The sequence below is a fragment of the Lemur catta genome, chromosome 4, assembly GCF_020740605.2.
Source record: "Lemur catta isolate mLemCat1 chromosome 4, mLemCat1.pri, whole genome shotgun sequence".
Taxonomy (NCBI): domain Eukaryota; kingdom Metazoa; phylum Chordata; class Mammalia; order Primates; family Lemuridae; genus Lemur; species Lemur catta.
In genome coordinates this window covers 53,136,637-53,150,776 of record NC_059131.1, presented here as the reverse complement: position 1 = coordinate 53,150,776, position 14,140 = coordinate 53,136,637, and positions in this window count along the sequence as shown.

Here is a 14,140-nt window from a genome sequence, read left to right as displayed (position 1 = left end):
ATGTGGTAGAATGTTATTTGCTTGAGGGGTTGCAAAGTGAGAAGCAAAGTGCTTTTGATGCAACCCAGGACATGGTGTTGAAAAGCTGCGTGTGGAGTTAAGTCAAGGTTGAAGGCAGTGTGGATTCACACAGTGCGTACAGTAACCAAGTCCCATGATCTATCACCTTTAGGTTTGTTGTTTTTTGCCATGACAACTGCTTATCTTTGGGAGATGTTTTTGGATCCACAGCTGACACTCTAGGAAGTGGCTTTCCTTAACTGGCTTGACAAACAAAGACCAAATAAGAAAAGTCAGCAACAGAACAAGAGACTCCATATGGAAGATGTTATGAGGTTTATTATAACTGCTGTTTTCATGGTCACAACATGTGATGTGAAAAAAAGACACTGAGTGGAAAATACGGATTATTCTGAACTCTGATACCAACCAAAAAGATGCAGTTAATCAACCACCTGCAGCTAATTTGAGCCTTTCAGAGATATTACTAGCACTGTTACTGGCACAATAATTTAAAATCAGTAACGGGAAGATTGATCTGTTTGCCTCTAACCCTTGTGCTCCAAGCAAGTTAGACCAACTGAAGTCCCAAGGCCAGATTACAGACTCTTCTATGCCACTCTGAGCCTATGTGGCCATCTTCTTGTTAACTGATACAACCACAGTCTCTGTCTTATTCTTAGACTACCAAAGGGTCCCAGAGTTCTAGTTGAGCTCCCTAGAGCAAGGATGGCAACCCCAGGGACCAGGCAAGTAGCATAAACAAGCGAGGTGGCCCAGGGGCTGGGGACCACTGCAGGGCTCCAGCTCCAGCTGTTGGAAGCAGCAGCTGTACAGTTCTGGACAACTGTTACCACACTGAGGTTCAAACCTGTGGGTGTCAGATCTTCCAATTTTTAAGATAAACTAGAAATATAGAATTTAAAGGTTTTTGAATTTTTCTATCTGATTTCAGAAAGTGTTTACATTCTGGGAAGTATAAATAATGCACATCTTGGAGTAAAGTTTGGCTCAGAAGCTACCTCTCTGCCCTCTTTGGCCTTGAGGTTAGTACCAACACTGGGACAATCACATTCCTCCTGTCTGGGACCCTGGCTTTTCCCACTAGGCCCACGGCTCTGCCAACAGCGTCCAGAACTCAAATCATTCCTTTTCAGGCTCATTCTCCCATTGGACTCTCACCTGCCTGTCTTGGTTAAGACTGATTAGGAGTTGGGTTGGGTGCTTCCTTGTCCCCCAGTTCTGGCTAATTTATGTCTGCTCCTTGTTGATATAGAGCCAACACCATCCTTGAAGTCCCCAGTAAGCCTGTTATGAACTGCCTTTGATCCTAGCACTGTTCCTACAGCTCAACACTAGAATGGGACTTTCTTCAACAAAGAAGTACTCTGTTTCAATGGTTTTCAAGCTAGCATCTGCATCAGAGTCATCTAAAAAGTAGTTTAAAAAATAGATTCCCTGGTTTCACCCTGGAGAATCAGACTTAGCCATATGGGTATGTTGTAGTGCGGCAGTTCTCAAATATGTTATTCTCAGATCCCGTTTATCCCCTTAAAATTAGTGGCCTCAAAGAGTTTGTATGTATGTGGGTTATATGTATTGATATTTACCATACTAGGAATCAAAACTGAAAAAATTCAAGTATACATTTATTAATTCATTTTAAAATTAACCAACTCATTGCACATTGATAAAAATAACATTTCTGTGAATATAAATATATTTTCCAAATCAAAATTGATGTTATGAGAAGACTAGCATTGCTTTACAATTTTGTAAATCTGATCAATGTCTGGCTTAATAGAAGACATCTGGATTCTCCTGTTTGGTTTTACATTTAATCCATTGTAACATTCTGTTTTGGTCAAAGTATATGAAGAAAATTTGGCCTTCTACGAATTTGTAGTTGAAAAAGGAAGACATTTTAGTAGCCTGTTCAGATAATTGTGGATATTCTTCTTTGATACTACACTAAAACTCAATGAATGATAGTTTCTTACATGTTAATTGCAAAGTGAAATCTTAAGTCCTATCAATGAATTCTTTGTATTTGGTTACATTAAAATCCATTGGTCCTCTTACACTTTTAGTGGATCTTTTACCTAAGCATGATTCTGTAACATCATATATTTGTCATTTGGAAAATATTTGTTCACAGACCTTATAAATGTTGACACATTTCATTACACAGTATCATCATATATCATGTGGCCTCTGGAAAACTCCACTGTATTCTCTGTCTTGATATTATTATCAAAATAGTTTTGACCTCTATGGACTGTGTGATCCACAGAGCCCTTTCTAAGAACTATATAAATATAGATTCAACTTCAGGCTGTGCTATTAACTAGCTAAGTGACCTTCATTTTTCTAAGGTGCTCCATTTTTCTATGACTCAGTTTTCCAATTGTAAAATGGAAGTTTTGAACTTGAGTTCATGTTTATCAATGGGAGCACGATTGGCATTTTAGGCAGAAAAAGCTGTTGTTGTGAGGTACTGTCCCTCACATTATATGATATTTAATATCCCTGCCCTTTCCCACTAAATACAAGTAGCACCCCACCCCACCCTCAACCGTTGTAAAAACCCAAAGCCCTTGAGAGAATTATTTGGAGAGTGATATTGCTTCTAGTTGATACCTATTGGACTAAATGAATTTTAAGTTCCTTTTCAATTCTGAAGCCAATTCTATTAAAAAATGGAAAAATGACCACTTCCAAAAATATGAAACATATTTGGAATTTTTTGGGGGGTGTGTATGTGCCAATGGCTGTACATCTATTTAGGTATTGTAGATGTTATTAGATATATTTGATTTGGCCAAATGTTTGTGACTATGTGGAAAGTAACAAAATTAGAAGAGCTGGGGTGGGGAAGGAAGAGAAAACAGAAATAGAAGAAAAAAAATCTTCATATTCTCCTGGACACATTTTTGCAAGTTAAGGATTCTTGAAATTTTTAGTAGTTGATAGTGTTTTGCACCTTCCCTGTTCAGCTGACCAGAGGTGTGGAAAGAAAGCGCTAAGGCAGAGGTGGGGAACCTGCGGCCTTAAGGCCACATGTCGCCTTCTAGGTCCTTAAGTTTGGCCTTTTGACTGAATCCAAATTTTATAGAACAAATCCTTTTATTTTTACTATACATTTTTGTTTGTCTTTTATATTTGTATTTTATTTTTTAAATGAACTTATATAAAATACCAAAGAATAAATAAGTTTCAGCAAAATTATCCACCCAGACTGACCAGCACAACTAGAACATTAGTAAGCCATAAGGGCTAAATTGACGGCTGCTACACTTTAATTTAGTTCTAACTTCCCCCACCTGACTGGTGCCACTAGCACACCAGGCTGGTTGGTGAGAGTTTATGGGGATTGAGTACACCGGTCTGTTATCATCTTTTGGCAATGGTGCACTGTGTTTCTGTCTGAAGTGGAATTTGTGAATAGCACAGCTCAACAGTACTTTTTAATTCTGTCTGCTTAACAGCCCTTCATGTCAAAGAAGACCAAGAGAACGCTGAAGGAAGAAAATGGATTTTTTAATGAGGATTGGGAATTGCAGTATTATCTTGTTTCTGCTAAAGAGAAGATGATTTCTTGCTTTGTGATACTGCAATATCAACATTAAAGAAATTCAATGCCCATCAGCATTATAACACTGATGAGGACCATAAATACTTTAAATTAGAGGGAGAGGCACAAAAGGTTGTATTGCAGAAATTAAAAGATGAAAAGCAAAAGCAAAGACAGTTCTTTCAAGAAGCAATAAGACCTGGAAATAATGCCATGGAAGCAAGTTATAAAGTAGCTTATATACTAGGGGAAAAAAGGAAGCCATTCAGTGTTGTAGAGATTGTGAAAGAATGCATTGTGAAAGCTGTAGGATGCTTAGACCCCGATAACGTTTCAAAGTACAAACAACTGCCTCTTTCAAGGAGACCCCTAACTGATCGGCAGCATGAATTAGCCTTCAACTTAACAGAACAACTTCATGCAATACTTCAAAAGGAAAATACATATTATTCAGTTGCTTTGGATGAATCCACTGATATTACTGACTTGGTGCAGGTTTTATACTTCAGTTGAGTCATAACAAGATTTTCTTTGCTACAAAGACTTACTCGCTTTGGACACTCTTGAGAACAGAACAGATATCTTCAACAATTTCCAAGATAAATGCTGTGAAGTTGGACTGAATTTGGTCAATTTAGTGAGTGTACGTACAGTTGGTGTACCTTCTACCATGACAGGAAAACTTGAAGGATTTATTGTGCAGGTAAAAAAAGTATTAACAGATCCAGATGTTCTCATTTCTTTTCATTGTATCTTGCATCAGCAAAATCTCTGTGCTAAAGCTACTATTTCAAGTGACACTTTACAACAAGTTGTAAGTATTTTTATTATAACTATATTCATGCAAATGCAATATGGCATGGTCAGTTTTGTAATATACTAAAGTTAAATGATGAGGGATTCAGTGTGGATTTGCCATATCCTTCTAAAGTGCATTGGCTCTCACAGGGACAGGTGTTAGTCAAAATTTTACCTCTGCAAGAACAGATAGTTAAATTTTATGAAGAACAGAATCAGCAATGTTAATTATTGACATTAGATTTCTGTAGGAATAGATTATTTCTGTGTGATATCATGTCAAATCAAAACAACTTGAATATTTCTTTGGAAAGTAAAACTAAGTCTATGTATGATATGTGGCAAAAAATCCAAGCATTTTGAAAAAAGCTAACTTTTCTTCAAAACACTTCTTCTTCAAAAGGAGATTTCAGATGAACATTTTCACCATTTAGCAAAGGTCATTGCTGAGCAGGATGATATATATGTGAATCATTTGAATAATGCACAGCTGTTATAGATCTATTAATTGGAAAATACCATGAAAGTTTCACTGACTTTGAGAATCATGACATCACACTCAAATTAGAATTTCAGCCTCACCTAGTTGGTATCACCAAGGCATCTAAAGAACTACGATAGAACTGATTGAGCTCTCTGTAGATGACATTTTAAAGTCATTGTTTGATGCTAAGAAAGATTGAATTGAAATATGGAAAAATGCAGTAGAATATCCATACCTTCAGCAACATGCCTGAAAAATGCTTTCTTGCTTTTCCACCACTTATTGCTGTGAATCTATTAATACATTCTCCTACCTAACCTAAATCAAGACACCCTTAAGGTCACAAATGATGACACCCATCTAGAGGATCAACTGAAACTGCATACCTATATGCTGCAAGCAAAAATATTCAAACGCTTTCCAACAAAAAGCAGACGCAACGTAGTCACTGAAATGTTAGTTAACTTTAAAATTAGCAAATAGTTTTCATTTTTTGAAGTTATTAGGTACATTGTAGTTAGATTTTTACAAAATAATATAGATTTTTAAGTATATCTAATTGAAGTTTCCTAAATGCAGCCTTATTTGATTACAGCTAAATTAATGCTACCTTCCAACATGAAAAGGTTCCCCACCCCTGCACGAAGGTCTCCTTAGCCCATGAAGCTTTGGGGAACTATAGATGGCCATGTACTTATCCGTCAGTCAGCCCTGCCTCCTCCCTGCTCCTGGTGTTGCTCAGTGGGTAAAAACCTGGGTGCTGGAGCCACCCTGTCTGGCTTTGAATTTCAGCTTTGCAACTTATGCCTGCGTTACCTTGGAAAGTTAATTCACCTCTCTATGCTTGAGTTGCCTCATTTGCCAAGTGAAAAGAATAAAAGCATTACCTTTACAGACTTATTTTGGGGATTAAATGTGTTGATGCATTCAAAGTACTTGGCAATAAATGTCAGCTAATAGCACTACTAAGGAAAGGCAGGAAGCTTCACTGAAACCCTCGGCCACGTTTGATGTTATGTTCACCCTTCTCTGTGACATTTTTCTATTCTTTTCTCATAAGACTGTGCATGGAGCTGATTTTATCTTTCTTTTGCGTGTACACATGAGTTGTTGGGTATAAAAGGGGGAAGCCGCATCTCATAACCCTGCCTGGCTTCAGCAAAGAGCTCTCAGGGAGCTCCCTGGTGTGTATTCCCAGTGAAGGCGAAGAAATTTCCCCAAGGCCAACAGGGCTGGCACAGCAGGGTTGGACCACACACATTGTTGAATATGGTTTGTCTGACACAGTCTCCTTTGGCAATGAAAGTTCCACAGAACAGGCCAAAATGAAATTCCCACTATTTGTAATTTTCCAGTGACCACTGAGAAGGAAATTCCAGATTAAAAGTAAGAGACCATCCTTGACAAGACTTTTCCACAGTAAGCATTTGAAAAGCTTTTGAGGTGAATCTTGGAGGAGTGCTGTCTCTTCTAAATTTGGCAGTTCACACCACAGTCATGCCTTCTTTTTTCTCCTCCTCCAGAAAGAAAGAGTTGGCTTAACATTTGTGTATTCTGCTCCTTGTGGAATCTCCCCCTTAGCTCCAGAGGATTTTCACTTTCGCATCACTAGAGAAATGAGGGTGGTAGGAAGATAAGGCAGCACAGGCACTTATTTCTAGGGTTAATTGTGGACCTATTTGTGACTTGGCTTCCAGCTGACTTGCAGATGCTGGGGAAGAATTCTGACAGATGTGTATATTCCATCAGCACTGCAGAGATAAGCGAAGGTGACCTCATGGCAAAGCTTCCGTACGCTTGTGAGTCTCTGAGTAAACACTCTCCAGTGGACCTTCTTGGTTTCTCATTTTTCTTCCTAAGTGGTCTCGACACTTGCTGCTCTTTCCTTAAGATTCTACTAATGACCAATTTAAGGGCTTGATAGGTAATTGGCAAGATAATTTTAGGGCCTCTTCCAACTTGTAAGTGTACAAATCTGTACATTTGTAGAGCTGGAAACGGCTTCAGAAGTCATATATTTTTTAATAGTTCAACACTCTTATTTTCCACATGGAGGCTGAAGCTGGAGAGGCTAAATCAACTTCTGAGATCAGAAAGTGTTTTCGATGCAGGATTGGGTTGAGAACTCCCAAACCATAACCCTTTCACTACTTACTCCAGGGTTCTTGAAATTGGGGTCCATGTGCTCCCCTGGATTGGCCATGTGCACAAGGTGCACAAAAGTTACAGGATACAACTTGAAGCATCTTCCTAGAGCTTCAGTTTTACACTAAGCCCGGTACTGAAACAACTTTCATATCGCCAACGCTGCTGTATCCCCAGCTCCTAGAACAGTGCCTGGCATAGTAGGTAATCAATAAATATTTGTTGAATGGAGGAATACATTAGTGTTAAAACTAAAATGTGACATTTCATCAAAGACTTCAGTTTGCAATTGGCCCTTTTGCCATTAGAGATGTATCAGCAGAAATATTTGAAAAAACATGGTGATGCTAAAACCAAGGATCTCCGAGAAGCAGTTACATTGTGGTCACATGAAAATCTTTCTACACATTTCTAAAGTCCAATGTATTTTGAAGTTCCTTGTTGAGAGCTAGAGAGGGAAGAAGTCCATTAAGGATGTTGATAAAAAAGCCTGGTTTGAGGCAGTGTAAGTGCTTGAGGTGGGGAGAAGATAGTTCAAGAGGTAGTTTCAGAGATAGGACTGCCTGAGTTTGGTGAGGGAGTGGACATGGTAGGAACAGGGAGCAGCACATGGGGAACACCAGATGGTTCAGTGTTTTCTAGCCCGAGTGGCTGGTGGAACGGCGACATGATGACTAACTAAGAATGGTGAGGGAGGGGAGGATGGCTGAAGGGGAAAACCAAGGGTTTCAGGTTGAAGATATTGAGTGTGAGATGCCCACCCCTGTGGTGCATGTCCCCAGCAGTTACAACTATGAATGTGGAGATGGGAGAACAGTCACAGATGAAGACCCAAACTGGGAAACTGGAAGGTGGCCCTGGTCTGCTAGTCACCACCAGAAGGCTGGCCTGCCCGCAGTCAACTACCTGTCTCTACCCCAGCCCCGGAGGTACAGACCCCTACTGAATCCACACTCTCAGTAAGAGGCCATGGAATTTGTGGCCTCTGGGTCACCATGACAAACTGGCAGTGGCTGTGGCAGCCTCAATGGGAGACGTGGGTCAAGGCACTGGAATTGTGCAGCTCCAGTGGCAGATTCACCTGAGCGTCCCAGAGGAGGCAGGAGTTCCAGCGCTGTGAGTCGTGGCTGGGCTGGGGATGCTTCGGGAGATAGAGCACATCAGTGAAAATGTGATAGAAGTACGTGCGGATTGGAAAATCTAGCTAAAAATAGAAACTTGTGAACAATTTTATAGAAACACATATGTCAAACACGGTAGACTGTGATGTGTGGCACAGGAGGACAGGAATAGCTTTATTCTGCCCTCATTTCATAAGGGATTTCGGTTGATCCATTCCTCTGGATGCTCAGCCGAGTTTCTATCCTCCTAACTCTCTCTCTGTCACTCTCGCTGACTGTACCAGTTCTGGGACTTAAAAAGACACTAGGTCCTTTGACCATTCCCTTCATTTTGTCCTAATTTACCAGCCCCTCCAAGCTCCACTCCTGTGTCTATCTGTCCCGGATCCACCGTCCATCAGTCCATCCACTCTTGGGCCTGTATTCTCAAGTCACCTCGTCTCCTTGTGCTTTCAGTTCACCCACAAGCCAAGGCTCCAAACCTGGATTTACATTACCTCCTGCTTTCTTCACTCCTGCTCTTGGACTGCTGTGGGGAAAACCACGCGGAAAAGAGATTGACGCAGACTCTCTATAGTATCACAGTCTCCAGACCACTCGACTGTCCCAAAATCCTTTCAAGTGTCACCAGCCGTCTCCATGTTCTGTTTGGTTCAAGAGTGTTCCAAATTCCTAACTCTCCTTCCATGCTCTGGGCCCCGTGTCCTGCCTGTGGATCTCACCCATCTGCAGCTTCACCCATGGAAATCAGGTCCCTTTGTTTATGTAGCATAAACAAAGAAGAAACTATTAATAAGACTTGAAGAAGGTGAGTGACTTTGCCCTTAAGGCTGATCAGTGAGGAAGGAGTCTCTGTGTTGCCTAGAGCACAGGTGTATACACCTAAGCGTGAACATGAAATGGCTACACATAAGACTCCAGGCTGCCACAACAAGGGGTGATGAGACAGGATCAAAAATGATTAAGATAAAAACAAAAAATAGTAGCTCACACTTACTAAACCCTTACTAAGTGCCAGGCAGTGCTCCAAGGGTGTCACCTCATCTAATCCTCATGACAACATCATGAAGTGGGTAGAAACAGATCCCTGTTTACTCATGCTTCTTTGCTAAGAGAAGCCCAATTTAGTCCCCTCCCTAAACCGGCGTGGCTCACGACTGATCTGAGCAGACCACAGTGTTCCGCCCTGCTTTGCCAGGTACGCGCACCCTCCTGCCTTCCCAGCACGGACGGCCACATGCCTGTGTTCCGAGCAATGGGAAGCCAGGGCCAGTTTCCTGGGGACGCTTCCTTTTCCAGAGGCAAGGACAGTGCCTCAACAGGAGCAAGGCTTTTGTCCTCTACTCCTTGACTTTGAATGTGGTCAAGCGGCCTGGAGCGGAGGGGTCATCTTACAAACGTGAGGTGACCAGCATGAGACGAGCCAGAAGGATGGGGAGGTGCAGGAGGGGAAGCGGGGGAAGAGCCCAAGCCCGTTAGATGATGTGGACCTGCCCTACCACATCCATACCCCTCTCCAGGCCTCTCATTAGGAGAGAGAATTACCTGTCTTCATGGTCCGGATCTTTCTTAGTTGAGTGTGCTGCTATTTGCAGTCAAATGCTCTTAACTGAATCAGGTCATCACCATCATTAGCCCCCTCTTGGGGAAGACACCAAGACGGGAAGAAGGCAGGTGACTTTGCCCTTAAGGCTGGTCAGTGAGGAGGGAGTCTCACTTCCAGGGCCTGCTTTCTGGTTCTCTCTCCAGCTGCTGGGTTCCTAGTCTTCTGTGATGCAGAGTTGGATGATGGGCAAAGAAAGAGAACCAGATAAAGTGGAGTAACAAGGAGAGGACGAAGCGAGAGAAGTTAGACAGAGAGGCTGATGAAGAGATGGCACAGAGAAGTGGTAGGAAAATGAAGGTCAAACACATGGATGGGCAGATCCTCTGGGGTGAGGGTGGAGAAAGTGATTTTGCGACTCCGGTGAGGGTGGAATTCGAAAGATTGGAGGTAGGAAAAGTTACTGCTGGAGGTGTTTCAAAAGATACAAGTAAAATATAAGAATTCCTCTCTTTAAGAAAAAGTTCTGATTTCTCCACTCTGTCTTCAATCCGATACGGAGACGAGAGAAGCTGTACAGAGTGGCCGATGTGGGCTCAGAGCTGCTGACTAGGTCCAAAGTTCCCAAGCCTTCTCAGTTCACGGTGTCCTTAGTTTCTCAATAAGCCTTTCCCGGTGCTCCTGGGACAAAAGAAATACCTAACTGTGCCATTTGTTTAGTAAAGTCCAATTTAGTAAGCATTTATGTCTTAATAGCTTAGTATAGTAGCTGTTTGGAAAAAAAATATGCGTAAATTGAAAGAAAACCAATACTATTTTTTATTTAATTTGTAAATAAACCACAATTGCTGATGGAATATGTGCTTTTGTTGGGTACTGCGCGGTTTCTCAAACCTGGGAGTCAGATGGGACTCTGCCACCCTCGTTTCCTCTTCCACACTGACTTTTGTGCTGCGCTTGCATTTTGCCACAGCAACAACCAAAAGCCCAGCTTCAAAACACTTGATGTGATTGAAAGGAATGCAGGCAAACTAATGTTGACGCTGTGAACTACCTGAAGCTTACAGTTGCCTCTGGCTTCCAGGATATTAAAGATTGCTGTGTTTCCCTCAAAAAATATAAAATGTCATGGTGCCCTCGTGAATATGCTGCAATTCCTGGTGTGGGGTGCCTCGGCACACAGTTTGGAAACCACCAGACTAGTCAACTACTGTGTGCCAAGAACTCTGTGAAGCGTGGGGTCTAATGCAGCAAAGCAGGCAGACACCGTCTCTGCTCCAGGAGCCTTACAGGTTAGTGGATGGGACCAACATGAATAAAATAACCTTACCAATAAATGCATTATCACAAACTATGATAAGTGCAGTGAAGTCAAGCCAGGGTGTTGCCAGATGGGCCTTGTTCTCAGGCCTGAGGGAACAATCATCTAGCCTCATTTTGTTCTCAGCAGGTGTTTCCATTGGCAGAAGCAAACATCCAATTGTACTCAGCATCACCCTTCCTAAAATAATGGCTTGGATGGGGAAGAAAACTGGTATGTACAGAATTGTCAACTTAAAAATAACAGTGTCCATCTTAAAGAAAACTGGTATGTACGGAATTGTCAAATTAAAAATAACAGTGTCCACACTAATGAGGTGTGTCTGGCTGGGGAGGAGGATGCCCATATCCTATATAAGCTTCCTCTCGTTCCCCCTGGGTTTCAGGGAAGATATTTAGAGGGGGCTCTCCATGAAAGAGCATTTCATTGTTTCAACAAGGCTTTTGCTACAAATCCCAGGAGTAGGGTCAAGCTGAGCCCCTGGGGCCTTTAGGATGGGTGCCTTTTGTCCATGTCCCAGGCTGGCTGAAGCCTGCAGCTGAGAAGTGGGCGGTCTGGCCTCCTGGGCCTCTGTGCCTTGGGCCCCCGTCTTCATCTCTAGATCTCTGTTTGTCAAACTCACGATGTTTAAGGGATTGAAGAGGTGGGGGAAGGCCCCAGGCCTCTTTTGGCAAACTAGTCTTGTGGGGTAACAGGACTCCCAAAAGGTAACATCATAGGGGAGAGTTTTGACTTCATCCTTTTACCCCTAGCTCCAGGCCCCCTCAAAATATCCTCTCCCTTTATTCTAGCCCGTCCTTGGGTTGATGGAGAGGCATGAACCTAGAGTGCCTACTAGTGGCAGGAGTGGGTCACCAACATTTCTCAGTTTTCCTTGCCTTATATTGGGTTTAACAGCCAGGCCTGTGGTCTACCAGAAGCATCCAGAAATGCCCTCTCCACCTTTATGGGGACATTTCTCCAAACACTGGCAGTTTTCTGTGGACTTTCAGGGAGCAATGGATGCCTCCAGGCCTTTAGAAAGGTCTTTTCATTGTTGACTCCAAAAATCTCAGTTAGTAGGAGGGAAGTTTGTTAGCTCACTCCTACTACCATCTTTCCCCTTCCTCCTCCTACTTTCTTTTTCTGAGGGTTGTTCAGAATCAAATGTTGTAATTTTTTTACACACACATACACACACACAGATTTATGTTATCCCTTCCTCCCACCATCAGGGAGACAGGTAAGGTGGCTGGGGAGGTCTGGAGCGAGTGACTCAGAAAAGCTGTACCCAGGGGTGAAGACGGTGTTTGAGATTGGGGGGGCCCAACATGAACGGGGGAGCAAGGCCACTCAGCCTGCCCGGAGTGTAGGTGGCAGATCCACCCCAAGCCCACGAGCAAGGGGCCCCTGTGCTACCTCGAGGTCCAGTCCAAGTCCCTGAAGGATCACACCAGTTTGCGCAGAGTATTGATAGTAATGAGGAACAAGCCTGTCTGGCATAGCCCTACAAACCTGTCACAGTAATAGCTGGGTGAGTGTTGAATCAGACATTCAGGGTTCCTGGGTCAGGTTACAAACTGCCTCATTACACCAAACTAATAAAAAGTAGCTTAATAAAAAAATCTCATAATAAAAAATGCTGAATGTTACAGTTAAAAGCCAGGCTTCCTGACCCCCATCCAGTGCCTTTCTCACGACATTGGTGGGTCAGCAAGACATTAGAGTTCTGATCTTATTCTTCTCCTGTGAGAAAAGATTTAAAACAAAATGAAACAACTACCTGTGGTTTTATTTATGAAGATATTAAGACTTTGCCTGATTTGCAGAGGAAATTCTAAAAGATAGGGATCCCTATTCATTGGAGAACTAATAGTACTAAAATGGTTACCAAATATTATGGGCCAAATTGCATCCCTCCAAATGTTGGTGTCTGAACCCCAAGTGCCTCAGAATGTGACTGTATTTGGACACGGAGCATTAAAGAGGTAATTAAGGTAAAAGGTCATTGTCTCATTAGTGGCCCGAATCCAGTGTGGCTGGTATCCTTATAAGGAAGAGATCAGGAGTCACACGAACACAGAGGGAAGACCAGGTGAAGACACAAGGAGAAGCTGGCCGGCTACGAGCCGAGGAGAGAGGCCTCAGAAGAAAGCAACCGTGCCCACACCTTGATCTTGGACTTCTAACCTTCAGAATTGTGAGAAAAGAAATATCTGTTGCTTAAGCCACCAAGTCTATGACACTTCGTTATGGCAGCCCTAGAAAACTAATACACTAATGTTGGGGGTTTTTCTGACGATTTCAAGGATGATGAGGAATTCAAAATGATCCCATGAAATAAGGTAGAACTGGGATTCCAATTCAGGTGATTCTTCCTCCAGAGTCTCTAAGGAAATGGCAGATATTAGTTGTTCACCACTTTAGGCTGTTTTGAAACAATGGCTTTCAAAAGGCTTTTAAAGAACACTTTGGAGGAAAATTGTGTTTTTTTTAGTGAAGAATGCTTTCTAAATGCTTTAGGGTCACTTCACCCCTGTGTTGTGGCACACTAGGCTTCTGGCTGAGGGCGTAAGTCTGGCTTCTGCATCCTTTCCAGGTGTTTCCTCTGCACCAAGTGCTCTGGTGTGAACATGGGAGCAAAATGGAGGGTCCAGGTCCTCAGGCTGCCTCAGTCCTGTCGGTGCTGCACGGGAAGCTCGTCATGTGCACATCGGGTCAAGGACCTGAAACTTCCCATTGTGGCTTTGTGGGCAGCCACAGCCCATTTTCTCAGCTGCATGAGGGGCCCAGATACTCTCACGGTGGCATGGGCCCTCATACTCGAACCCCACATACGCAGAGGAGCTGGGAAGAATTTGTACCCTGCTGGGAGATGACTGCCTGGTGGCAGGTCTCACTGTGAGAGCAGCTTGATGACGGGGAAATGGAGTGGAAAGCCTGCTTTCAGGAGAGCTCCTCACTGCAGGGGCTGGGAAATGCAATACACCCAAACACTCATGGCAACAGTGAGCACCGGGGCAGTGCGGTCCTTAAACACGTGCTGGCCTATGTTGTCCTAAAGATCACCTTGTGCAGTGAGTAGGCCAGGTCTCACCTTTATCCTAGTTTTACAGGTGAGGACAGTGATGTCTCACAGCATGACCGTGACTGACACTTACACTGCCAGTCAAGT